We start from the raw sequence: 27,024 nt of genomic DNA on the forward strand, positions 1-27,024 counted from the left end.
AGACATAGTCTGTAACCAATTTTCCTTAAGATTAACACAAAATGATTGAGCAGAAAGTTGTGTCACAGTACAAGTAGCAAATCGAAAGCACAGTACATAACTATTGAGGACAGTATCTATGTAACCTCTGACTTCTTCATCCTTGCTCTTACATTAGTGGGAGTTTAAGGAACAAATTCTACGAGCACTATGGACTTCCATTACAGTCGACTATGACAGTACACCAGTCTTATTCTTCTTCTTCTCTCTTGTTTAGTAAAATTGGTACGTTATCTTATGCAAGCCGGCATAATGCCAGCGCAGTGAACTTGCACCCGAGAAAAACAGATGCACACCATGATGAGTGAGACAGACTTGCATTACTGTACCGGTCCAGTACATGCAGGTGGTGAAGCTCTTACTTTTCTATTATGGGTGGCACTGAGAATACTCTGTTAAAAGGGCTACTGCCTAATTAATTTAGCTTTCACCCTGTAGTGCAAATGAGTATTAGAAAAGGAAAATGAAGAAGCTAAATAACCTGATTATCTATCGGCAACACTCCCCATCCCCATACAGCAATTTCCTGGAGAAATAAACAGACAAGACACCTTCTTTGTGGAGAAAATTGCTGCAGGTTTATTTGCATAACAGATATGCCAACATGGTGGGTTATCTTACGGCCGATCCCAAGGCCCCTCTCCGCCTGCCACCTGATGAGCCAGATTACACTGTGGCCATAGCCATCAGTGTTTGCCAGATTTGGGAGAGGGGATAACCCCCCCCACCGGTGGACCACCAGTCCACCCCATTACTCACGCCACCAGAAGGGGGCGGAGCATTCCAGGCAATCATCTGTTGCTCAGGTCCACAGAGATACTTTTTATGGCTATTGCGTGGAGCAACACAATATATCTCTGCAAATTAACTAATATCTTCTCACAAATCTGCTAGAGAAATATATAAGCTATCAGGCGACCCCTTTCAAGACTGGGGCTTTGGGCCAGGGCCCACTTTGCCCATGCCTAGATGTCTCTGACCCGCCGCTCCCTCTGCTCGCACTGGCGCCGACACAAATACTACATCCAACGAGGGCACCACCCAGATGGGAACACTATTTGGGTCATCGCGCACAATTTGAAAAGTATCACATGCGCAAATTATCCTTGAAGCACCTCGCGCAAGTCTATACCGGCAAACGTGGTGCTCAAATTGCTCCCCCTGTGGCGCAGAGGGGGTGCTAGCCATGTTTGTGCCTATTTTCCGTGCCCCTTGGCTGGAGAGAAAATTTCCAATCTCTGCATTGCAGATAGTCCCACTTGACAGCAATGCCTCAGAAGGCGTCAGCGAGGCTTGGACAAACTAGTCGTGTGGAGGGTAAGACTGGTATAACCACACCAACTCTTACAAACCGGTACTTGATGAAAGGCCCATGGAGATGAAATGATTTGCCCGCAAAGATGGGGTGTTGAACCGACGCAGAGACTCGAACCTGGGTTTCCAAATCAAGTCGTCAGCTCAGTTCTTGCGATTAACAGACTTCAAGGGATCGAACCGAATGGCGGCAGTGACTGGGTCAGAGCAAAACTACAATATTAAAAAGTGTGACGCATCCTCGAAATGGTCCCGGGGCCATGGGAGACCACATTGTGAGGGGGGGCTGAAGGCTCTGGTTACCGCTATCCCAGTGAACTCAGCGTAAGAGGCAGAGCCTGAGAAATGAACTGGCCATCTGAAGACCGTGGCACCGCAATTTTTGGGACGTAATGTATGCTCCCTGGACATGTAACGTACTCTATAAAATGCCCTAGATACCCAATGTTAAAATATATTACGGGTCTTGGGCCGAGCCGCCCTGCTCTGTTACGGGGGAAACAGAGGCCAACGCGCCCAGCAAACGCTACCTGCACAATGGCCGAGAGAAAGCGCATTTCTACGAAGGACTGTCGTCTGTCCCAGCGCCTGAGCCGGGAGAAGCCTGTTTGTGTCACCACAAGGCAGGATGTGGTTAGCACAGAGAAGGCAAACCTAGACCGTACCCAGACCTGCAACCACACATTGAGAACAAAATTGCAAGTTAGAGCAGTGACAACAGCTGCACGGCATGCCTTTCAAAGGAACATCTGCTTGCACTCTTTCAGAGACTCCCTGCATTTGAGCACCTCCCCCCACACAAAGCAGCACCCCTAAGGGCACACCGGCGGTCTTTCCAGGCATGAGCACCACTTGCAATGCCAGGAGCACATGGTCCCGCAAACAAGCACACACACTCACAGCAGTATGACATAATTTACCAAGTCCAGAAGACCACCTCCTCTAGCATGAGTGCAAAGCAAGATGTCTGCGCCACCTCAGGGTGCCACCAGAGCACCCTCAACTGTTTCCATACCCAAAGCCGACATCCATGTGGTGGACCCAAGGCTGCCACTGCCACCCAAAATGACTGCCTGCGCTTTCTGGACAACTTACAAACCACCAACAAAACCACACACAAAACCATACCCTGCAAAAAATCGACAAGGCAAACAAAGGTGTCTGTCGAACCCACGACACTCCCAACTATCCTCCCTGCCTATGAAGTCTCCTGCAACCCCCACCTGAGCCTGAGGGCCTAGAAGACACTCCTCTGTGGCCCAGCCGCACGGTGAGCCACGGGCTTCACGGCACTCGCACGGTGTCCCGCCTCAACCCCCTTGGCCCCAAGGTGCTGCCAGACCTCAATTCCGAAGCCTTACCGGTAACATCACCTATCAGAATGTGGCATTACCTGTCTCAGCTTTGATGTCAGAGAGTTCATCTTACAATACAGCCGCTGAAAGGGCAATGTAATGTATGGGACCAATACGGAATGGAAATTAAATAAAAGATGGCTGCCTGAAAAGTTGTTACAACATGAAAATAATTGGCAGCAGTGGGACCCAAACCACTGTTTCTAAAGAAACTGGAGCCCTAACCCTGCAGCTTAGGCTACCAGGCCACTTTCCTTTCCCAAATAGCTTCCCTTGTACACTCTCTGTGGCCCATTTTGGACCTGGCTAATTTGAGACGCACGATTGCCCACCCCGCAACCTCCTGCCTACAAGGGCCGGGGCCGAACCCAGGTGCTGATGCACTTCCAGCTCATTCTTTCTGCAAATCGTGACCTACTGGTCACATTAGCAGCTAGGGTCTCCTGAGCAATGGCGGCTGGTGACATTTGAAAGTGGTGAGGTGTAAAATGATAATCATACTGCACCGTAGCGAGCGAGCGAAGCGAGCGAGCCCAAACCCCCAACGGAGGGTTCGGGGTGATTTCCCCCCGAGAAAATTTTGAAAAAAGAGTGGACAAATGGTGCATTTTCAAGCAAATTTGAGAAAGCAGGGAGGTTAATAAAGGTTAATAAAGCAGTTGTGAAAGTGCAGTTATTACATTAATAAAGTGGTGTCATATAACATAGGTAGCTGCTTATTCAGCATAACCACATCGAAGATCACCCAACACACAGTGTACTCAAACAGATGGTGGATAATAAGACATACCCTTAAATGAGACATGCTGAGTGACACAGCACCAGTACTGCACAGTGCTCTTGAGATGTGAAACAAACTCACCTCAGCTGGTGAGACTGGTCTTCAGGGTGTGAGACCCTCACTCTGACAGTGAGTGAAAATGGTCTCCCTAGTGCAGCACTGAGAGGACAGTAGGTGCAGGAAATGGTCATACTAATGGCCTGTCTCTACCTTGTGAGAGCCTCGGTGCAGAGATGTTTCAAACTGATAGTCAATGTATGATTTTTTTTTTTAGGAGAGCGACATTTCTGGGTAAGCAGGGTAGTCTGTGATGTTTTAGACGTTGCATTGCTGACACTGGCATGCGGTGCAGAAAAGACAATCAGACTGCCCCAGTTCCCCGCCATCTGGATGCCCAGTTATATCATTATCATTAGAGATCAAAGCAGCAGTAACCAGGAAGGGTACCAAAGGGTCACCACAATAATAACACGTCATACGTCTGTAAGTTACTTAAAACATCAATGGTGATGCGGAATTAAAGGTCAAAGGTACCTGGGAACTTTTTTGTGCAAAGAGTCAGGCGTGCCAAGTTATAGCCATGCTATCTACGGGGATGCATTAGCACTATAAAATCGCCAAAAATACATACAGCTTCAATTAGGAAATCTTGCTAAAAATATAACCTGTCTTAGAATAGCACATAATACACTAGACCCAATAGGACAGTATAATAAATAGGTATCAATTTTGATATAACTTACGCTCTAAATGTAGGCTTTGTCTATAGTGTGGTTCTAAACAGGTATCAAATTAATATGTATATATACATTTTTATAGTTTTAGCGCAAACTTGACCCCAAGAAATCAGGTATAAGAGCGCTTTACATGAGCAACTGTTGTGTTCACAAAGACACGTTCATTTTTGTTAGGCACGGGGAGATTTGCCCAGAATCACAGGATGTTGTTGAGCGTGGTTGCCGAGACTTGAACTCGGTTCCCCAGATTTGAGGTCGACCCCCTAGCGTTACATTGCCCAATCTCCTTTCCCAGGACCGTCAGCCTGGTAAAATCCCTGTATTAATATTCAAGCGATGCTAAACAGAACCCCTTAACAGCAAAGAAAAGAGGACGAAATACAATTAAAATGTTTAACAAATAGAAGTTATTTGTAAATTACGGAAATCTATCACAATACTCCAACCATATCATGACAAATGTTGAAATGTATTAAAATTAGGAAGCGGGACAAGTTATTTTGAAAATATTTCATTGAAAAGTAGTGTCTCCGAATAGACCTGCGTGGTTTCCTGCTATGAATGGGGTTGTCACCAATCCAGAAATAGTTTTCTTTTGGGTTGATGGGCCTGTAACTCATAGTTTGGGCCACTGGAATTATGTATCAGCGGAGGACCAAATTATGCGGCAATGTTAACTGAATTATAGGGCAAGAAAAGGCAAATTCTAGGGTTTGTTTTGAAGCAGTATTACTTCAGTGTTTCACCTCAATAATTTGAGTTTGACGGTTAAATACAGCAATGATCAACTTGGACCTGCCTATGCACAATACAAGGCCTGCCCCTGTGCGGTAACACTCGCGTAGTTTTTCTTTTTCTGTACCTTTTGATCCATTTGAGCTCTAAACAACTTTCCTTGCTGAAATCTAAAAATCATGCATAATACTGTGGCAAGTGGAGCAAATCTATAATTATGTCAGTGGAAAATGCTGCAGCCGCAGAATGTCAGAGTTCCCGTGGCCCTTTTCATAGCACACACACATTAAGTAGTACCATTTATATTTTGTTAGTATTACACCATGCTGACTACCAAATGAAATATCACAACAGTCTTGTCAATAATTGCCCAGCACTGACACGCACTGTACCACCACCACACAGTCACTCACTGGATGTCGGGGGATGATCTTCTAAATCTCCAAGTTCCAAGATCTCCATCACGAGTCGACTGCAGTGCTGCACATGCTCTTGTGCTGGAGAGGAGGAGGAAGGGTGACTGGCCGTGGGCCGGCCCAATTTTCCCAGCAACTACATAGTGCAGAATGTTGTCCAATCACTGAATGGCTTAACACTAAGCCATTACAGTGATTGGGCATTGCCATTGCCCCACGTTGGATGCTCCTACCCCCACGGTGCAGACTAGACTGCAACAACCAGATAACGGCCCAGTAGTAGCCAATCCTGACGCTGCTCTCTTCAGAGGAGAGCTGCTCTCTAAAGAAAGCAGCATCAGGATTGGAGGAAGCATCAAAAAAATGCTGCTCATTTTAGGACCACTGGGGTCTGTGGCATTAGGCAAACCCCGTACTCAGCGTTGCTTGCTTTTCAAAGCCCACTGGGTTCTTAGCTTAAATAAAGGCAGCCAGGCAAACACCACATGCGCAGTACGCACCTGCAGCAGCAGCAGCACAGACTCCGTCCCAGCCATGTCACGTACGTCACATGATTTAAGATATGATGCCGCCCGCAGTTTTAATAATTATCGGGCAATTTATTCGAGCGGTGCGTTAATTAATAAAAGTTTTTATTAATGCGCCGCTCGAATAAATTGCCCGATAAATATTAGTGGGGCAAATCCCCACCGCCCAAATGGTAAAACCGCCACTGCTCCTAAGCCACAAATGCCCGGCGGGAAGCAGTGAGGAGAAGCAACCCATGAGAATGTAGGGCACCACCATGACGCCCAGTAGCACTCCCGCCCTGTGCACGCCGGCGCCCTCCCCCATGAGCCACGCCAGAAGGCTATGCCCGAACCAGGCCGCGGGCCCTTTGCCCCGCTGCTTCCCCCGCAACACCACAGAAGGCAAAAGGGGACATCGCGGGCTCCGAGCCCCCGTCCAGCACGACCTGTGCACCTAGGCTCCACCACGAGGTTGGAGCCACAGCCAGAAGGGGAAAGACCTGAGGGGGACAACAATGCCCTCACACTCACCGAAACAAAACCTACGCCAGACCAGGATAAGACTGGCTATATAAAGGGGATGATTCTTTAAGGAGAGCAGGGGCTTGAATCAAGTAAACTGGAATTTCAAAAATAGTTGCCCCTGACACCATAGATGACACACGTTTTTTGCTAACAGAAGTCCTTTTTATTGACTCTGTGTATTAAATATCTGTTTTTCTGTGTTTTTTCTATATATATTTTTATGACACACACCTATTATACATTTTATATATAATACACATTGACAATATTTACATCATATTCTTCAATCATATTTTTCATACTGTACATATATCTACATTTTTTGTTGTGCCTAAAGTTGCGAAATCAACACTTGTATATACAGACACCATATCCTACTGCACTGAAATTTGCAAGATAGCACCTTTGTTTTGTCATAATTTGCTCACTGTATATACAAACATAAAGGGTCCTACTTTCTTAATGTAGTCAAAATCCACTCATTTTTTGATCATATACATATGTTCGTGGTCCTGAAAAACTGTAATCACCAAATTAAATTTATATTATTAGTTCATAATATATATATATATCGGGGAATTCTTATCTTTTTTCCACCAGATATTTTTAACTTATTGTAATGTTCATTTGTGATTATACGACCATTATAATCTCGCTGACGCGTTTCGACCTTGTCGATGTGGGACCTTCACTCGCAATTCTGTTAAGGTCTTCTTCAGGGCTTGTTTTTGATATGTTGTAGGACAATTTTAAATCTATGAAAGAATAAATTTATCTACTTTAGTGGCCAGAATCTCTATCAAGATTGTAAAGCATTGCATATCAAGATGTCATTAACCATATTTACTTTTATGAAATACATACCCGTCTTCTTGCTGGATGGGGGCGTATTTTCTATTCTCACCTGTGTGTCATAATAGGATGTGTAATTAAAACCCATTTTCTATCACATTTTTAGCGAACTTGGGGAACAGTAGTTTATAAACGTCTGCTACCTACCCCTGATGTGGCGCTGTTGTTCTGTGGAATTAATCCTGTTGCTGTTGCGTGTTCCTTAAATGTAATTTAGATATAGGTGTCTCGCACCCAAGTTGTTTCACACAACATAGATCACGCATTAAATGCCAAACCCAAAACGCTCCGATGGTCGCACACTGTATCGAGATGGGACATTCAGAGAATGAGATTAAGTGGACAGTACTAAAACATATCGTGGGCAACAATGTGGAAAATGTCATGTCAAAATTTGAGGCTAAATTAATTCTATATTTTGACACAATAGAGAATGGTCTGAATGAGATGTCAGAACTCACTTATATATAAAATGTATAATAGGTGTGTGTCATAAAAATATATAGTGAAAAAACACAGAAAAACAGATATTTAATACAATAAAAAGGACTTCTGTTAGCAAAAAACGTGTGTCATCTATGGTGTCAGGGGCAACTATTTTTGAAATTTCAGTTTACTTGATTCAAGCCCCTGCTCTCCTTAAAGAATCATCCCCTTTATATAGCCAGATTTCAGAGTAGACACCACGTCTACGAGGGAATTAGATAAAATAAACTTAAAAAATATATATACGTACAGCAGGTTATTCACTACCGAGCTAAGGAAAACTTTAGGCACACCGATCAATCATAACTTATCTCAACCCTGGAGAAGAGGAATACCTCTAAATGTAACTTCAAGTCAGTAGTAGTCAGACACTAAAACTACATTGTGTATAGATGTCAGAGCCAAAGACATTAAGTTTCAGAGAAGAAGATATTGAAGAATTTCTTAAACGACCATCCACGCTCAACCCAGGAACTAGCGCAAATAATCCTAGTCAACAATCGGAAGTAGATAAAATAACGAGACTAAAAAAGAAACAAATAAGAACTGCATTACACGGTGAAGTCCTCTTTGAACATATGAGAGCAGGGACCATTCCAGTAGGCCTGCAAGTTAAAAATGTTCCCGTGATTTTTGTTGATCAACCTGAATATCTCGAGGGCTTCAGCCATATAGTAACAAAATGCTCAAGAGATTGGATGTTCCACTCAATTAAAACAGCAGAACGCCTGAGTCTAAAAGAACTTGAATTAATTCAAGAATTGGAGGAAGCCCTGAGAAATAATACTGCAATAGAGAATGCACAAGCATTACTATTAAAGATACAAAAAGAAAACGAAATATTCAAGAAAACAACAGAAGACGCCAAAAAATTCAAACTTCAGAAAGACATCAGCAATTTCTCCGAAATCAAGACTTATCCATACCTAGATAAGGATTTCTACAAACAGCCCCAAAACACAGGAGCCTTACGAACATACGAAGGAAGAAGCAGAAGACAATTTCTGACTTTCTCGGATGCTTCTTCATCATCAGAGAGCTCAAGTGACACGAATCCATCAACAAGTGCAGCCACAAACCAACAGGGACAAACTTATCAATCGGCACCTTTTTTAGGCAGAGGAAATCGCCGACCCAGAGGCAGAGCACGAGTCTCAAGATGGTACAATCCTCAACCAGGACAAATTACAACGAGGAGGAATGTTTACCGTTGGTGATCACAGAAGAAACTCCAATATACAATATATCTGAATATGAATTAACACCACAAGAAATTAACGTACTACAAAGAGGGCTGTCATTCATACCAACAGTTAGACCAGATTTAGGATTGACCAAACTAGAAATCATACAACTATTCAGAAAAATGAGATTGAAAATCTTCTTTGAGGACACACCTGATTATGTGGAGAGAAACTACTCAGGATTAAAAAACCAGTCAACTTTCTTCCCCAACTCAACCAACATGCCAATCGAGTTATTGACGTTTGAGAGAAATGTACTACGAGATCTGGCCATCTTAGAAAACAAAAGAACTTTCATCAAATGGAATATGCCACAACAAGATAAAATGGCATTAGAAAACCTTAAAAAGAACGATAATATTATCGTAAAGCCGGCCGACAAAGGCGGGGGAGTGGTGATACTCCAACGAGAAAACTATGAAGCCGAACTACTTAGGCAACTAAGTGATGAACAATACTATAGAAGAACAGATGAAGACTGGAACAACAAAATCAAGTCAAAACTTGTGATACTAAAGAACATTGGAGAGAAGGAAGGATGGCTGTCAAAAAAGGAAGCGAAATTCCTGATTAACGAAAACCCACGGACACCACTCATGTACATCTTACCAAAGATACACAAGGACCAAAGAAACCCTCCGGGAAGACCAATAATATCTGGTGTGAACTCCATATTGGAACGTCCAGCAAAATATGTGGATACTTTTTTAAAACCTTTAGTATCAGAACCAACAAGTTACATCAAAGATACCATGCAGGCAATCAACATCTTAGAGCATCATCCTTTTGAGGAAGCAGAGGAATTTCTAGTTACATTAGATATTGTGAGCCTCTACTCCAATATACAACAAGAAGCAGGCTTAGAGGTGATGAACATCTTTTTAGAAAAAAGAGATCGTCCACACAACGTGCCAACAGACTTCCTTTTACAATTGGCTGCAATTTGCTTGAAAAACAACTTTTTCACCTTTAATGGTATCAAGTATATCCAAGTAAAGGGCACCGCGATGGGGTGTCCTTTTGCTCCGGAAATGGCAATAATGTTTATGGCAATGTTCGAAGAAAGATGGATTTTTTCCAATAACCCATATGACGGCCACATTAAAATGTGTTACCGTTATATTGATGACGTTTTATGCTTTGGAGAGGAGGAGAGGAGCAACTATCGGACTTTACCAAATGGTTAAATGACAGGAACTGCGATATACAATTTACCGTAAATAAAAGTAAAATCGAGATGAACTTCTTAGATTTGTTAATCAAACACGAAGCTGGCCATATATACACGACCCTCTACACCAAGGCTACTGATAGAAACACCTTTCTACATTATGGCAGCTTCCATCAGAGGAACTTAAGAGATAACCTGCCTTTCAGTCAATTCATGAGAATTCACCGGAATTGCACAAAAAAGGAGGATTATTTTAGCAACGCTACAATACTCCTAGAAAAACTACTAACGAGAGGCTATCCAAAAAAACTTCCAAAAAAGGCCATGAAACGGGCTTGGTATGTCCCGAGAGAGTCCCTGTTAACTCGAAGAAATAAAGAAGAAAAGTCCCCATTGGTATGTGTCACAACCTTCTCTGGAATCACAAATGAAATCCAGAAGATAATTCGAAAAAATTGGAACACTGTCAAAAGTATTGAACCATTCAAAAATGTACCCATCTTTGCCTTAAAAAGAAATTCAAGCATCAAAGGCAAGCTGGTGAGGGCCAATACAACTGTAAGAAGACAGGATACATCACTGCGATCTATGTTATCACTACCGCCAGTAAAAGGACATAAAAAGTGTGGTAATTGTGTCTCATGTGAAAACACCATAGAAGGTACAAAATTCCAATACGGAACCAAATACATCGTCCATGATGAATTCACAAATTGCAACACGCAAAATGTAATTTACTGTGTGTTATGCCCGTGCATGAAAGCCTATATAGGCAAAACAAGTCAACAAATAAGGAAAAGGATCACACAACATCGATCACGTATTAAATGCCAAACCCAAAACGCTCCGATGGTCGCACACTGTATCGAGATGGGACATTCAGAGAATGAGATTAAGTGGACAGTACTAAAACTTATTGTGGGCAACAATGTGGAAAATGTCATGTCAAAATTTGAGGCTAAATTAATTCTATATTTTGACACAATAGAGAATGGTCTGAATGAGATGTCAGAACTCACTCACTTCACGTAAATAGTGACCGAAAGCGGAAAGTCCTGCAACTCAAGACCCCCTATCACTTAATCAGGCTGCTGATATTAACTGGACAATATGTAATTAGAAGTGCCCATCATGCATGAGCAGGGGCGGATTGGCAAGGCGGGCATTCGGGCATGGGCCGAAGGGCCGGTGCCTCAGTGCCCTCTGTGGGCCGTTTTTTTTCTCCCCTGTCCCAGTCCACAGAGAGTGGACTAGGAAAGGGGAGAAAAAAAACGGCCCACAGAGTGCACGGAGACAGAGACTGAGAAAATGAAAGCAGCCTCGCTGTGCCGCCGGACAGCAATTGTCAGCTCTCCTTCACCCCTGCCCTGCCAAGCAATCAAGCTGATGCTGGGCTGGGGAGGGGTGATTGTTTGCAATAATCGGCCTCCCTGGGGGCCAGGTGTTTCTCAGACCTTTGAGCCATTTCACCTCGGCCCCCCTGGGGCCCTTGCAGCCCAGAAACGGTGTTAGTATTAACACCTCGCCCACAGCCCTTCACATTCAGGGCACAGTGGGCGAGGACAAATGGGTCTTGCTGTGGGGGCCTGGTGATGTTTGGAATGTTTTTGTTTTATTTATTTATTTATGCGATTTTATATAGCGCAGACTTTACCGAAGGTGTCAGAGCGCTTCACACTAGGAACAGCAATAATACATGAGGAGAAAATTATAAGTGGACAAATTACAAAAGCAAACGTTAAGTTACATGAATCAAAAGTGACAATAGTGAGCAACCAAAATACAAGAGGAGCAAACGATACATTACAGGAGGAAAAAGTGACATGTGTGCAGGTTACAAAAGCGTACAAAATACAAGTAGAGGTATAATACTGCAATTAATGGCAGACACTCCAGCACAAGAACAAACGTTACGTAGGCAATGGTGGCACTTGTGCAAGTAGCTAAAGCAAACAAAAGTGAGAGGAGCAAACAGTGTGTTACAAGAGAAAAGTGACTTGTGCAAGTTACAAAAGGGTACCATACACAGGTACAAGGGTAATACTACAGTAAATGGTAAACACTCAAACTGCCAGAACACACTGGGAAGGCACTTCCCATGCACCAGCTTTACCTCAGCCTCCCCCCTGGCTACCTGGCTACCTTGGATGACCCAGAAAGCTGTGTTTTGTGCTCCCCTGCCAGGACATTTTTCCAAGGCCTGGAGGGTTAATTCATTTACTAATTGCAGGGGCCTTACCTCTGTTCATGTGCTCCTGAGCTGAAGGTCTGGGGAGGGCTGAGTAGGTTAGTAATAGCAGGGGCTTTGCTGCTTTTCAGGTGCTCCTGTGCTGGAGGGCTGGAATAATTTTGTGACAAAAAGGGGCCTTGCTATTTTTTTTAGTTGCTCAGAATGTAGGCCATAGTCACCTTGGCCCTGTGTCCTGTGCAAGAACAGTATCCTCCCACTTTCATTCCTTGTCTGTGCAAATGGTGTTTCATGAAAGGGCACGCCCCTTGAATGTGAGCCACGCCCCTTAAATATGGGCCACGCCTCTTGAATGTGGGCCACTTTTTTCGTCAGTGCCCGGGCCGAATTGTGATCCCAATCCGACCCTGTGCATGAGGACATCTTCAGCTGATCAACATGCATCAAAAACGCTCACGTTGCCAAAAGCGGAAAGCCCTGCAACCCAAGATCCCATATCACTTAATCAGGCTGCTGATACAAACTGGACAAAATGTGATTAGAAGTGCCCATCCTGCCTGAGGATACCTTCAGCTGATAAACATGCATCAAAAACGCTCACGTTGCCTCGCTTTCATGAATTCACATAAACAAAAGTAAAGACCGAGTTGAAAATGTTTTCCTTTCTTTTAAAAAAACGGGACGTATTCGACACATAAAGACTACATTTCCCAGCAGTCTATACCTAGACGCGACGAGATGACGGGGAAATCAGGTCATCAAAAAACTATGTGGACACAAACCCGGAAGTAAATCGGCAAAGAAGACGGAGACGCCGAAGGCACGAAGGCAGCAGAGAAGACGGAGACGCTGCGGGCTCAGAGAAGGACAGCCTCGTAAGACGCCAAGTACATCGAGCTGAAACGTGAAGAAAAAGGTACAGAGCAATATACATTATACACGAAAAGGCTGCGCAACCCAGAAACATTACGCAGGTCACCCTGCAACAACATGAATGCTGCACGAGTGAGAACTTCAATTACCATCTAAGATTAAGAGACAGCATGATAGAATTTAAAATAATGGCTGTGCAATGCGTAATCAGGAGGACACTCCTCAATAAAACAACAAATGGCATCTTGTTCATGAAACAAAAAATGCGTATTTTAGAAGCCAAGTGACATAACTAGCAAAAATGAAAGGCTATGTAATACGTATCGACTCATGACATTTTTTCACTTCAACCAACAGTGAAACCAACAGTAAAAAGAAACAACTTGGGTGCGAGACACCTATATCTAAATTACATTTAAGGAACACGCAACAGCAATAGGATTAATTCCACAGAACAACAGCGCCACATCAGGGGTAGGTAGCAGACGTTTATAAACTACTGTTCCCCAAGTTCGCTAAAAATGTGATAGAAAATGGGTTTTAATCAAACATCCTATTATGACACTCAGGTGAGAATAGAAAATACGCCCCCATCCAGCAAGAAGGCGGGTATGTATTTCATAAAAGTAAATATGGTTAATGACATCTTGATATGCAATGCTATACAATCTTGATAGAGATTCTGGCCACTAAAGTAGATAAATTTATTCTTTCATAGATTTAAAATTGTCCTACAACATATCAAAAACAAGCCCTGAAGAAGATCTTAACAGAATTGCGAGTGAAGGTCCCACATCGACAAGGTCGAAACGCGTCGGCGAGATTATAATGGTCGTATAATCACAAATGAACATTACAATAAGTTAAAAATATCTGGTGGAAAAAAGATAAAAATTCCCCGATATATATATATATTATGAGCTAATAATATAAATTTCATTTGGTGATTACAGTTTTTCTGGACCACGAACATATGTATATGATCAAAAAATTAGTGGATTTTGACTACATTAAGAAAGTAGGACCCTTTATGTTTGTATATACAGTGAGCAAATTATGACAAAACAAAGGTGCTATCTTGCAAATTTCAGTGCAGTAGGATATGGTGTCTGTATATGCAAGTGTTGATTTCGCAACTTTAGGCACAACAAAAAATGTAGATATATGTACAGTATGAAAAATATGATTGAAGAATATGATGTAAATATTGTCAATGTGCATTATATATAAAATGTATAATAGGTGTGTGTCATAAAAATATATATAGAAAAAACACAGAAAAACAGATATTTAATACACAGAGTCAATAAAAAGGACTTCTGTTAGCAAAAAACGTGTGTCATCTATGGTGTCAGGGGCAACTATTTTTGAAATTCCAGACCAGGATAAGACGGCGTCACCTGGACGAACCGAACATCGCCAGGGTTGAAGGCAAAGAGGATGCCAAGTGGGCGGGAGAGGTATTTGTACCTCGTCACCCGCCCACTCCTACCAGGATGTGACACGGGTGCGCGGACCCCTAGGGGTCCCCAACATTTGGCAGCTGCCTCTTGTGCCCTCATGTGGCACTAAGGCAGCCGACCTCTTAGGAGGGTCCCCTTTGTGGACCCCGGGCAGCCTGCATTCCAACTCAAAACAACAGAAAGAGATTGCCAGTACTGATAACAAAGGGTAATTTACATGTGTTATAACACAGCACCTGAAAATACCATTCAAGACTGGGAGCTCGTTAATAGCTTTTATTATTCTTTTTAACTTTTGTCAGCAAAGAGAAGATTGTTTCATAAAAATGCTTTTTCAGAAAAACATAAACAACTAATACATGCTAGGGACAGGAAATAGGAAATCATTCACCATATCAAACATGTCACAGGCATACAACGGTCAACCATTCATGAGTGGTAAGGGATATAATGACTACAAGGAACTACAAAAGTGCATATCGTACAATATTTACAGTGAAAATGACGAGCACAAAACACGGGAGAATGAGAGAGCCAAAGTCTGCAAAACAAATTGGAAAATGATGTCACTTGGAAGTTATTCAAACAAAAGGTACATTCCTCTGTCCAATTCGAATGTTCATAATATTTGTTAAGGTAAAAAGATAATGTACACAGGATAGTGATAAGCGGCAGGGGAATTTTTGATAAGCTTATCACCAATGCAGACTACGGTATGGCTGGGGCCTACGCGTTTCGAATCCTGCTGGTCTCGGGGGATTCTCTTCAGGGCCTTGGTCGTCTCAAGAGGCAGATATGCAACCGTGTGATGGAAGCCTCAGCACCTTAGCTGGAAGGGGTTGATCTGTAACTTATTAATCAACAAGAAAGCTTTACTTGAATTAAAGCCAGAGCGCGAAGGAAGACAGACGTTTTACCTAATATAATTAGACCATGGTTTCAGGGAGCGCCGCCGTGGGAATATGGATAATAGCACAAAGTCAGAATCACTGGGTATCCAGTGTTGAAATTCAATGAAACGATCGATTGTCTTGGTTGCTTAGTTAGTCAAGATATTTCGTGAAGGGCGTGGTCCGCGGGGAGCGGCTCGCTATTAAAAAAGGGGAAATCAAAGGACCGTCATAGCGGTGATGCACGCCATAAGCGTGTAAGAAGATAATTAAGCAAATTCGCTGAACCAGACCTTCGACCGACGGCGTTTGAACGGGCGCTGCACACTGACTCATGCGCATTAGCATTCCAACTCAGGCTGTAAACTAATGCAATATTCCACTCAAGTCAATAGAAGCCCAAACCGCCTCACTTTGTTGATGTGTGTGATTTAAATTGTATCTTATGTGCTAATTTACATGGGTGAGAAACAGATTTTTCTGTACCACTTAAGTACAATGACACACAACGACAAACTACTTCCAAAGTTCTAGATTTAAGTCAACGCAAGCAAAATCTAGTTGCTGTCGTGTTCGGAGTCCTGACTATTGGTTTTTATCTTTAACATTAATTTTGATATGATTTTGAGTATGAGGACATTTGTAAATGTGCATATTTATAATCGTATGGGTGTTCAGCTGGGTAGCATGGTAGAATCTTGCAGAGAAACCAACCCCCCTTCCATCCTGGTACTGCTTGTATCCCTTCTTCTTGTCTTGAGCGTCTTTGCACCCATCTTTCCTCCTCCTTCATCATCTCTTACAACCTTGGATCAATGCACCAATTACTACTCTTTTTCACAAAATGGATGTGTTGTAAACATATCTTAAATATCAAGCAGAGACGCATTACCATTAAAAACCTCAGCTAGAAGCAGCCATACTTGTGTATAGAACTCACCAAGGCAGCAACATAAATATCCACAGATTGGTCAAAATAATAAAATCAAAGCTACACATTCCTTTGTGTCACCTTGATTCCCTCTGGTTTAACATTTAAATTAGAAAGTATGTAGTACGCCACTAACATGATATTATTAAAGAATACACTTAAATTGGAGACAGATAATAATAGAGACGTCGTGTTTGTAAACCATCGTTTTTTCAGAAAATTCTACTTACTAGAGCAGCAGCTCCATTGCATGAAAACAGAAAATTAATTTAAGGAAATAGTGTCATCATATTAATGTACACAAAAAAAAAAAAAAACCAGGGTGGTGTGGAGTGCAAAAAAACGATGGATAAGGGCCCAGATCTTTGGACTGGGGTGAATGTGTGACATTGATCCACATTCTGTCCATCACCTGTTTTGTTTGCAAATTCCGCCATAAGTGTGCTGGGGATGCTCAGACGTGGGTCCCAGGCACTCCACACCACTGGAGTCAAGCTAGCCGGGCTGATGAGAGGTGTTACCTCGAAACCGGTCCGGTCCTCGGATGCTTGATTCCGTTCTCGGAAGGACATGGCTTTTGTAGTTCGGACTGGACTGTTCCCATGGGGAACAGGGTCAGAGCTGATTTGCATATCGCCATTGTCTAACCCAGGGTGGTGTGGAGTGCAAAGAAACGATGGATAAGTGCCCAGATCTTTGGACTGGGGTGAATGTGTGACATTGATCCACATTCTGTCCATCACCTGTTTTGTTTGCAAATTCCGCCATAAGTGCGCTGGAGATGCTCACACGTGGGTCCCAGGCACTCCACACCACTGGAGACAAGCTAGCCGGGCTGATGAGAGGTGTTACCTTGAAACCGGTCCGGTTCTCGGATGCTTGATTCCGTTCTGGAAAGGACATGGCTTTTGTAGTTCAGACTGGACTGTTCCCATGGGGCACAGGGTCAGAGCTGATTTGCATATCGCCATTGTCTAACCCAGGGTGGTGTGGAGTGCAAAAAAAGATAGATAAGGGCCCAGATCTTTGGACTGGGGTGAATGTGTGACATTGATCCACATTCTGTCCATCACCTGTTTTGTTTGCAAATTCCTCCATAAGTGCGCTGGGGATGCTCAGACGTGGGTCCCAGGCACTCCACACCACTGGAGTCAAGCTAGCCGGGCTGATGAGAGGTGTTACCTCGAAACCGGTCCGGTCCTCGGATGCTTGATTCCGTTCTGGGAAGGACATGGCTTTTGTAGTTCGGACTGGACTGTTCCCATGGGGCACAGGGCCTAGCTGATTTGCATTTCGCCATTGTCTAACCCAGGGTGGTGTGGAGTGCAAATAAACGATGGATAAGGGCCCAGATCTTTGGACTGGGGTGAATGTGTGACATTGATCCACATTCTGTCCATCACCTGTTTTGTTTGCAAATTCCGCCATAAGTGCGCTGGGGATGCTCAGACGAGGGTCCCAGGCACTCCACACCACTGGAGTCAAGCTAGCCGGGCTGATGAGAGGTGTTACCTCGAAACCAGTCCGGTCCTCGGATGCTTGATTCCGTTCTGGGAAGGACATGGCGTTTGTAGTTCGGACTGGACTGTTCCCATGGGGCACAGGGTCAGAGCTGATTTGCATATCGCCATTGTCTAACCCAGGGTGGTGTGGAGTGCAAAAAAACGATGGATAAGGGCCCAGATCTTTGGACTGGGGTGAATATGTGACATTGATCCACATTCTGTCCATCACCTGTTTTGTTTGCACATCATATTAATGTACAGCACTGCACAGTCAATGAATGTATTTATTGTATAGTTAAAACCATTACAGGTGTATCAGTATGTTCAAAAGTTAATATGGGTAAATGATAACATCAGGATACACAAAGATTGTCCTCTATAGCTCATAAAAATTGGCAATTTCTTAAATGATAAATAATTAAATCGTATTGCTTTATTAACTGTCCTGCTTCTTCAAATTTACTTGAAAATGCACCATTTGTCCACTCTTTTTTTTCAAAATGTTCTCAGGGGAGACTCCTCCCACCCCCAAATCTCTCGTTGGTTGTCCGGGCTCGCTCGCTACGCTTGTTCGCCGGAGTGCAGTATGACAATAATTTTATGCCTCACCACTTTCAAATGTCACCAGCCACCACTGACAACTGTAATGGACTTTGAGTTACAAAGTGCTTTGAATGCAGTTTTTTTGAGTGAATCCACAGTATCTGAGTATTGTACAACAGCGTTTCCCAAACTGTGGTCCGTGGACCCTCAGGGGTCCGTGACACATTCCCAAGGGGTCCGCAGGACTTGAGTGCCTAACGTAAGAGGTGTGAATGTACTTGGCACCTGGGCAGCAAGACTGCAATACAATCTGGTCTCCAGGCTCACAGCACATGAGAGGTGTGAATGTTGCTGGCGCCGGGGAGGCAAGACTGCAATGAAATCTGGCCAATCACCCTTCAGCTATAGGTGCAAGCTGAAGGGTGATTGACCCTAAAGTTATTCACTTCTGTCCATCACCCTGAGGTTCCGTGACGATTGTAAGTGGTGTTTTTGACTCGCACGAATATGGTCGAGTCTGGTATCCATGGACCGCAAATGACGAGTTTAGTGGGTGTACGCGTTTTCGCTGTACCAGCCTAAACCGTTCGTTTGTTTCGTGGGTTTCTACATCCGAGCCCACGGGTTCCATCTTAGATATGGCATCCATTTTGTTTCTTGCCCTCAAGTAGCCAGCGAACGGACGCTGTCCGCTTCGCGACCCTGGGATTCCCAAAACTCTTGCGGAAGACACGTTTTCTTTGAAAGTGTCTTTATGATGAGGGGGATGACACTGTAAGGCAGATGGCCCCGCTCGAGGCACATCTTGCCGTGTCGCTCTATTGTCTCAGCCGTGCATCTCATTAGGCACGTCCCTTTGATGCCTGTAGCTCGTGTTTCCCGATACCACCCCTTTTACACCCTTTCCAATCTCCCCACTGTTTCTGCCTTCCTCTGCACCTGTCTCTGTTCCTTCTTCGATCTGTTTATTGCCAATTGGAACGTACTAATTGTGGGAAGATGGGTTTTACAGTTGGGAACTACCAAATGTTTCCGTACTTATGTTCCGGGCCCTGAATACATCAAAGCAACCCCTCTTGGAGATTACGATGGGAACCGAGTTGTAAACCTTTGTGTACAATGTTAACCTATGAGAGAAATGTGTATAAAAGGAGCGACCCGCAGTAGCAATTTGAAGCAGGCTCCGTGAACTTACATGATTTGTACTTCTCGTGACTTCTGTGTTCCCTGCAGTAATAAACCTCGAATCTTTGACGCCGAAGGAAGTGTCCTGTGTCTCTGTCATTTGTACGCCGGAACAGGTTACCCACGAAGGTTTTAGGTGTTATCCCTGGCACCGCTGGGTCTTAGCAGAACCCAGTCCTTCAGTTGGCGCCCAACGTAGGGCTGCATCAGTGGTACCGGTCCAAGCCCGACGATCGTGAGGAACTTCGTGTGAAATCTCCGAGGGAAGGTGCACCCCGCTTCATCAATCCTGTTGTCGAAATAAGTGGCCCGACGACTTTTCCCGCGAAGATTCCCGCCTCCTGACGGCTGCGATGGACTGCTGCCCTGACTGTAGACCTGTTTTGGCGCCTGGCGTAGACCTTGGTACAGCGAGACGATTGACAGGCCTTCCTGGTGACGCCATCGATCTTTGAGTTAAGTATTTGTGGGTCGCTCCCAGAGTCCTTAGTTGTGGTTGCTTAGTTGTTGCATGGTTCCATTGCATTTGTGGTTCTTAGTACTTGGTTCTTTGTTGTGATATTTAACGTCTGCAGTCGCCAAAAACCGAGGGTTTTTGCTCTTTGCAGGGACTTGGTAAATCCCGTAACCCTTGAAGTTTGTGAAACTCGGCTAGTGTGCAAGATGCCTGGTCGCAGTACTTTGTTCAGTTGTTTTAGACGTTGTGGTACGGATTCCCGACTGGAGGACTCGTGTCCGATACATCCGGTTGGAACTCCAACTTATGAGCTCTATAGTAGGCACGGGTTAGGTCCGATTACCTTTAACGAATATTGGATTCATTATACTAAAAAGGATGGTGTCCTTAGTTGGCTACCTCATGGTAGCTTTGAGACCCCGATATTAGATAATCTTGAGGCTAAATTGTTTCAGAAAAAATCAAGGCCGGCCATGTTTGATGCTTTTCGGTTGTGGCGTAAGGAAGTCAAACAGAGAGAAATCAGACAGATTAAACGTAATCAGAGAGAGGGAGTTGTTACTACGGTAAGAAAAGCAGAGCAGTTTCAGCGAGATAAGGAGGAAAAGGAAAAGGAAGTTTTCGATAGATTGCAACGTATGTCTGTAGATAAGTGCTATCCCGCTTTACCGGCGGATACAGATAAAAAGGAGGAAGGTACAGAGGACCCTTTAATGTCTTATCTTATAAAATCACCACCTCCGTATGTACAGGGTACTGCTACTCCTGTGATTCCCCCTGTTCCTGCTCCCCAACCAGCTCCTATCCCTGTACTTCCAGCTGTCCCTGCTCCTCTACCTGCTTCTGTCCCTACTGCTCCTCCGCTTGTACTTCCTCATACTCCTACTCCCACTGTTCTGGTTTCCCCTGCTGTTCCCTCTGTTTCTGGTACTTCTCTTGTTACCCCGTTGGGTTACTCTTTGTCTCCGTCTGTTCGACGTCGTACCCCCTCTGTAGCTGCTAACTTCTTTAATTCTCTTGGACCTATTCTTGAGTCCGCTGGTTCGGACGGTCCTCAAAGACGAAGTCAGCTTCCTGGTGGTAGGGAGCGTGACTCATTGTATAATATGGCTATGGGTTGGATGAAATACCCCTTTCGAAATCCTCCTCGTGTAGTGTTACGTTTTGCCAATTCAACATACCGACACAAAGGTTCGTGTTTGAAGAGATGTGCAAGGCTTTACGTGACCTCATATCGGCTGACGCATCTGATGAGGTATTGACTGCTCTGACTAACCTTCAGCTCCAGTTTTCGAGCGGAATGTTGGTGGGCACCAATGTTCGACGTGCTGTCGAGCAATTATTGTCTTTTCGTCCTTCTACGATGCCTCGGGCATTGTTTGTGGAGGACATTGAGGGATCGCTTGCAGCGCCTGGTCAGTATCCCATGCGCGAAGTTCCACCAGTGTGGATGCCAGGTAACGCTAACGCTAACGCTGCTCCGCCGATCCTGCCACACTTTCAAAGAGTGTGGATACATCTCCCGTGGAAACGATCGGAAGTTTTGCAGGTGAAGCAATCTTTGCCTGATCCTCGCAAAAATCCTGCAGGATACTACAAAGAATTATCGCAGCTCGTAGATGCTACGATAATGAATCTTGCCGATATCGATATGCTGTTCGGTAATGTCGTACCGCAACCGGTATGGGCAAAGATTCGTCAGGAAAACCATGCGGCAGAATTAGGGGGTGACTGGCCTGCTCTTGTGGCAGCAGACACCCGTCAAATTGGTGGGGCTAAGCCTGAACAATTGATTACGGATCTTCCTCAGAGAATTATCACCCTTATGAAAACACTTATGCCAGCCATGAAGGTGAATTGGGACAAACTGTCTGCTTGCAAACAAAAGAAGGACGAGAGTGTCTCTGATTTCTTTACAAGATTTGAGGAGGCATTCATTGATCATAGTGGTCAGGATATGGGTACTGAGGGTGGACAGCGATTGTTTGTGGATAAGTTTGTCTCAAATTTGCTGCCTGACTTAAGCAACAAATTGCGTAATTCAGAAAGTGCTTGGGCGGTTTCTACTTCTGCTCAAATATTGGGTAAGAGTGGTCTGCTTAATTCAGACACTCTGTTCATCACCACCCTCCTTTTCTGAATCAATTTTGTCCACCATAAGCGTGGAAGGGTATACTCAGATGTGAGTCCCTTGCTCATTGCACCATCAGGATTCAAGCAAGCCGGGCCGAAGACGGCTGAAATGCCAGAAACTGGTCCCCGGTAGCTTGTTTCCTTCCGAGTATAAGAATTGGCTTGGTAGTTTGGTCTGCCCTGTTCCCATGATGCACTGGGCCAGGGTCAGACTAATTTGCATATAGCCAAGTTCTGAGCTGGGATGGTGCAGTGAGCTAAAAAACGGTGATGGATCAAGCCCTGATCTTTGGACTGGGTAAGAGTGGTCTGCTTAATTCAGACACTCTGTTCATCACCACCCTCCTTTTCTGAATCAATTTTGTCCACCATAAGCGTGGAAGGGTATACTGAGATGTGAGTCCCTTGCTCATTGCACCATCAGGATTCAAGCAAGCCGGGCCGAAGACAGCTGAAATGCCAGAAACTGGTCCCCGGTAGCTTGTTTCCTTCCCAGTATAAGAATTGGCTTGGTAGTTTGGTCTGCCCTGTTCCCATGATGCACTGGGCCAGGGTCAGACTAATTTGCATATAGCCAAGTTCTGAGCTGGGATGGTGCTGTGAGCTAAAAAACGGTGATGGATCAAGCCCTGATCTTTGGACTGGGTAAGAGTGGTCTGCTTAATTCAGACACTCTGTTCATCACCACCCTCCTTTTCTGAATCAATTTTGTCCACCATAAGCGTGGAAGGGTATACTTAGATGTGAGTCCCTTGCTCATTGCACCATCAGGATTCAAGCAAGCCGGGCCGAAGACGGCTGAAATGCCAGAAACTGGTCCCCGGTAGCTTGTTTCCTTCCCAGTATAAGAATTGGCTTGGTAGTTTGGTCTGCCCTGTTCCCATGATGCACTGGGCCAGGGTCAGACTAATTTGCATATAGCCAAGTTCTGAGCTGGGATGGTGCAGTGAGCTAAAAAACGGTGATGGATCAAGCCCTGATCTTTGGACTGGGTAAGAGTGGTCTGCTTAATTCAGACACTCTGTTCATCACCACCCTCCTTTTCTGAATCAATTTTGTCCACCATAAGCGTGGAAGGGTATACTCAGATGTGAGCCCCTTGCTCATTGCACCATCAGGATTCAAGCAAGCCGGGCCGAAGACGGCTGAAATGCCAGAAACTGGTCCCCGGTAGCTTGTTTCCTTCCCAGTATAAGAATTGGCTTGGTAGTTTGGTCTGCCCTGTTCCCATGATGCACTGGGCCAGGGTCAGACTAATTTGCATATAGCCAAGTTCTGAGCTGGGATGGTGCAGTGAGCTAAAAAACGGTGATGGATCAAGCCCTGATCTTTGGACTGGGTAAGAGTGGTCTGCTTAATTCAGACACTCTGTTCATCACCACCCTCCTTTTCTGAATCAATATTGGCCACAGCACAATATTATGAGAACAGAGAGAAAGAAGAGAATGACCGCGCTGATAAAAAGACGAAAGAGCTCAAAACAAAAGTGTTGTTGCAGCAAGCGTATCCTCCACGTTCGAATCAGAACGATTCACAACAGCGGAATAGACCACAGTCTCAGTCGAACAGATCGCACTCTCGGAATGACTCCTTTTCTGACAGATCTTCGTTGGGGTACAATCAGTGTGCCTATTGTCGGAACGAGGGTCATCTGAAATTCGATTGTCCGGTTTTGCGGGATCGAAACAGCGGTAATTCTTCTAGAGGAGGTCGTAGCGGCCCCCAACAAGCATCACGTGGTAGAGGTCGTGGTGTTCAAACTGATCGTTCCAATAATTCTTCCGATTCTAACAATTGCTTCGATCAGCGTGGATCATCACAAAGCAGATCTGCTCAGTACAATGTAGACGATTATTACGTTGATCACAATGCTGACGATAGTAATTACTAGGACAGCCATGTAGAAAGAGAGGGAGTAGTATCAGTTCCGGTTGATCAGAGAGGGCCTTACGTCACAGTTGCCACCTCGGGCGTCGTTGAGCCTTTTCTGTTGGACACTGGTGCAGCGAAAAGTTCTATCATGCATTCGAAACTCCCTGGCGCACCTTTATCTGGCTTAACAAATGTTTCCGTTGGATTCTCTGGCGCCCCTGTTAGCAATCCGGTTTTGTGCCCTTTGCCCCTTTCAATTGGGCCTCGTGAGCTGCAAGCTCCGTTGATTTTGACCACTGGTTGTGGCGAAAATCTTTTGGGCCTGGATTTGCTAAAACGTCTGTATGCGACTTTGTATTGTTCTCCTGTGGGAGTTAAGCTTACGTTGGGTGAGAGAGTTATCTCTCCTATGTACTTATCTCTTGATAAGCTTCCACCGGAATTGAATTCTCTTCCTGCATCTTTGTGGGCAACAGGTCCCAATGACGTGGGCCTGCTTGATATCTCCCCTTATGTTGTTCACTTGAAATCTAATGTGCGTTTGCCACGTATTCCCCAGTATCGTATCTCCCTTGATGGTGAACGGGCACTGTTAGCCATCATCTACGATTTGATTGAGAAAGACGTTATCGAGAAGACACGGGGAAACGTGTGCAATAGCCCTGTACTTCCCATTTTGAAGCGCACTGATCCATCGAAACCCCCTGTTTATCGTTTTGTCATCGATTTACGGGAGGTGAATAAAATTGTGGTTCCTCAGTTCCCTGTGGTGCCCGACATTACGGCACTTCTCACTCTGATTCCAGCTTCTGCATCTTGGTTCTCCGTGATCGATCTGAAAAATGCGTTTTTCAGCATACCGATTGCTGAGGAGAGTAGAGATCTTTTCGGTTTCTCTCTTGGTGGCCGCAGTTTCCGGTTTAAACGTGCTCCTCAGGGCTACTGTGAAAGTCCATCGATATACAGTCAAGCCTTGAAGGGTCAACTTGATGCATTTGTGTTGCCGGCCGGTGCGGCTTTAATCCAATATCTCGATGACTTATTGGTGGCCGCAGATACTCGGGACATTTGTAAAACTGCAACGGTGTCGTTGTTGCAACATCTCTGTGACTTACATCACAAGGTGTCACCTTCTAAGCTACAATATTGTTGTCAAGAAGTAACCTATCTAGGTCACTTATTGTCAAAGGAGGGAAGAAGGTTGACCCCAGAGAGAATTGCAGCGATTGCTCGAATGACTGTGCCAACAACTCAGAGAGATGTGCGTGCCTTTTTAGGTATCACGTCATACTGCAGGCAATGGATTCCGAATTGTTCATTGCTAGCGAAACCACTGGTGGCTCTTACGTGCAAGGATGTTCCAACTCCTTTACCATGGACGGAAGAATGTCAGAAAAGTTTTTCTGAACTACGTGACGCATTGTGTTCGGCTCCTGTGTTAGGTACCCCTGACTACAGTAAGCCGTTTACACTATACGTTCACGAAAGGGAAGGTTGTGCGTTGAGTGTTTTGACGCAACAATTCGGTGGTAAGCAGCGTCCATGTGCATATTTTTCCTCGACCTTGGACCCAGTAGCTAGAGCATTGCCGAGTTGTCTGAGGGCAACAGCGGCAGCTGCGGTGTCCATCCGACAATCTGCAGGATTGGTCATGGATAATATGCTTACGGTGATGGTTCTGCATGCAGTTGACACTCTCTTGAATCGTACTAAAACTCAGCACTTGACGAGTGCAAGGTTGTCTGGGTATGAATTGACGCTTTTGGCAAGTCACATTCAAATAAAACGCTGTAACGTCCTGAACCCGGCGACTTTGTTACCAATCAGTATGCAATCAGATGAAGTAGCAGCTCACGACTGCTACTTACGAACCGAAGAGGAAACCAAAGGTCGTGTAGACCTGAAAAATACTCCTTTGGATAATCCCGATGGGACCTTGTATGTGGATGGGTCATGTTTTAAATTACCGAATGGTGATGTAACGACCGCGTATGCTGTAGTGACATTGAGTACGGTTGTGGAAGCTGCAAGATTGAATCAGAATTCTGCCCAGGCTGCAGAACTGATTGCTTTGACTAGAGCGTGTGTGTTGTCGAAAGGGAAACGGGTGAATGTGTTTACCGACAGCCAATACGCTTTTGGCGTCGCGCATAGCTTTGGACGATTGTGGCGAGAGAGAGGTTTCATGACGTCGCATGGCACTAAGATTCAGCATGGACAGCTTGTGAATGATCTTTTGGATGCACTTACATTGCCTGAGCAGGTGGCGATAGTTAAATGTAGCGCGCATCGTAAGGTGACGGATGATGTTGGCCTTGGGAATGCGTTTGCGGATGAGACTGCTAAGGAGACTGCCCGGAACCTTAGCACGAGGATGTATGTGACGAGTTCGTTAAGGTGGCCTACAGAGACTGGTATGTGTGAGGATACCATCGAGAGTGTGAAAGCGATACAGAATGAGGCCACCGAGACTGAAAAGGTGAAGTGGAAAGAGAGTACGGGAAAGCTGGATGCGAATGGTTGTTGGATTGATTTGTCGGAGCATAAGAGATGGATGTTGCCAGATGCGTATGTGCTAGCTGTTGTGACGATGGCACACGGGTTAGCGCATATTAGTGCGAAAGGTATCTGCAAGTTGTTGTCCCCTGTGTGGAAGAATGACGGTATTACTAAATGTGCTGAGAGATTGGTCAAAAATTGTATGATATGTATGATGTACAACCCTGGAAAAGGAACCCCTACACCTCCTGGCCATTTTGCACCCCCTTCATGTCCCTTTGAAGTAATTCAGCTAGACTTCATCCATATGGAGCGATGCAA

This window comes from Lissotriton vulgaris, chromosome 2_1, assembly GCF_964263255.1.
Source record: "Lissotriton vulgaris chromosome 2_1, aLisVul1.2, whole genome shotgun sequence".
NCBI lineage: Eukaryota > Metazoa > Chordata > Amphibia > Caudata > Salamandridae > Lissotriton > Lissotriton vulgaris.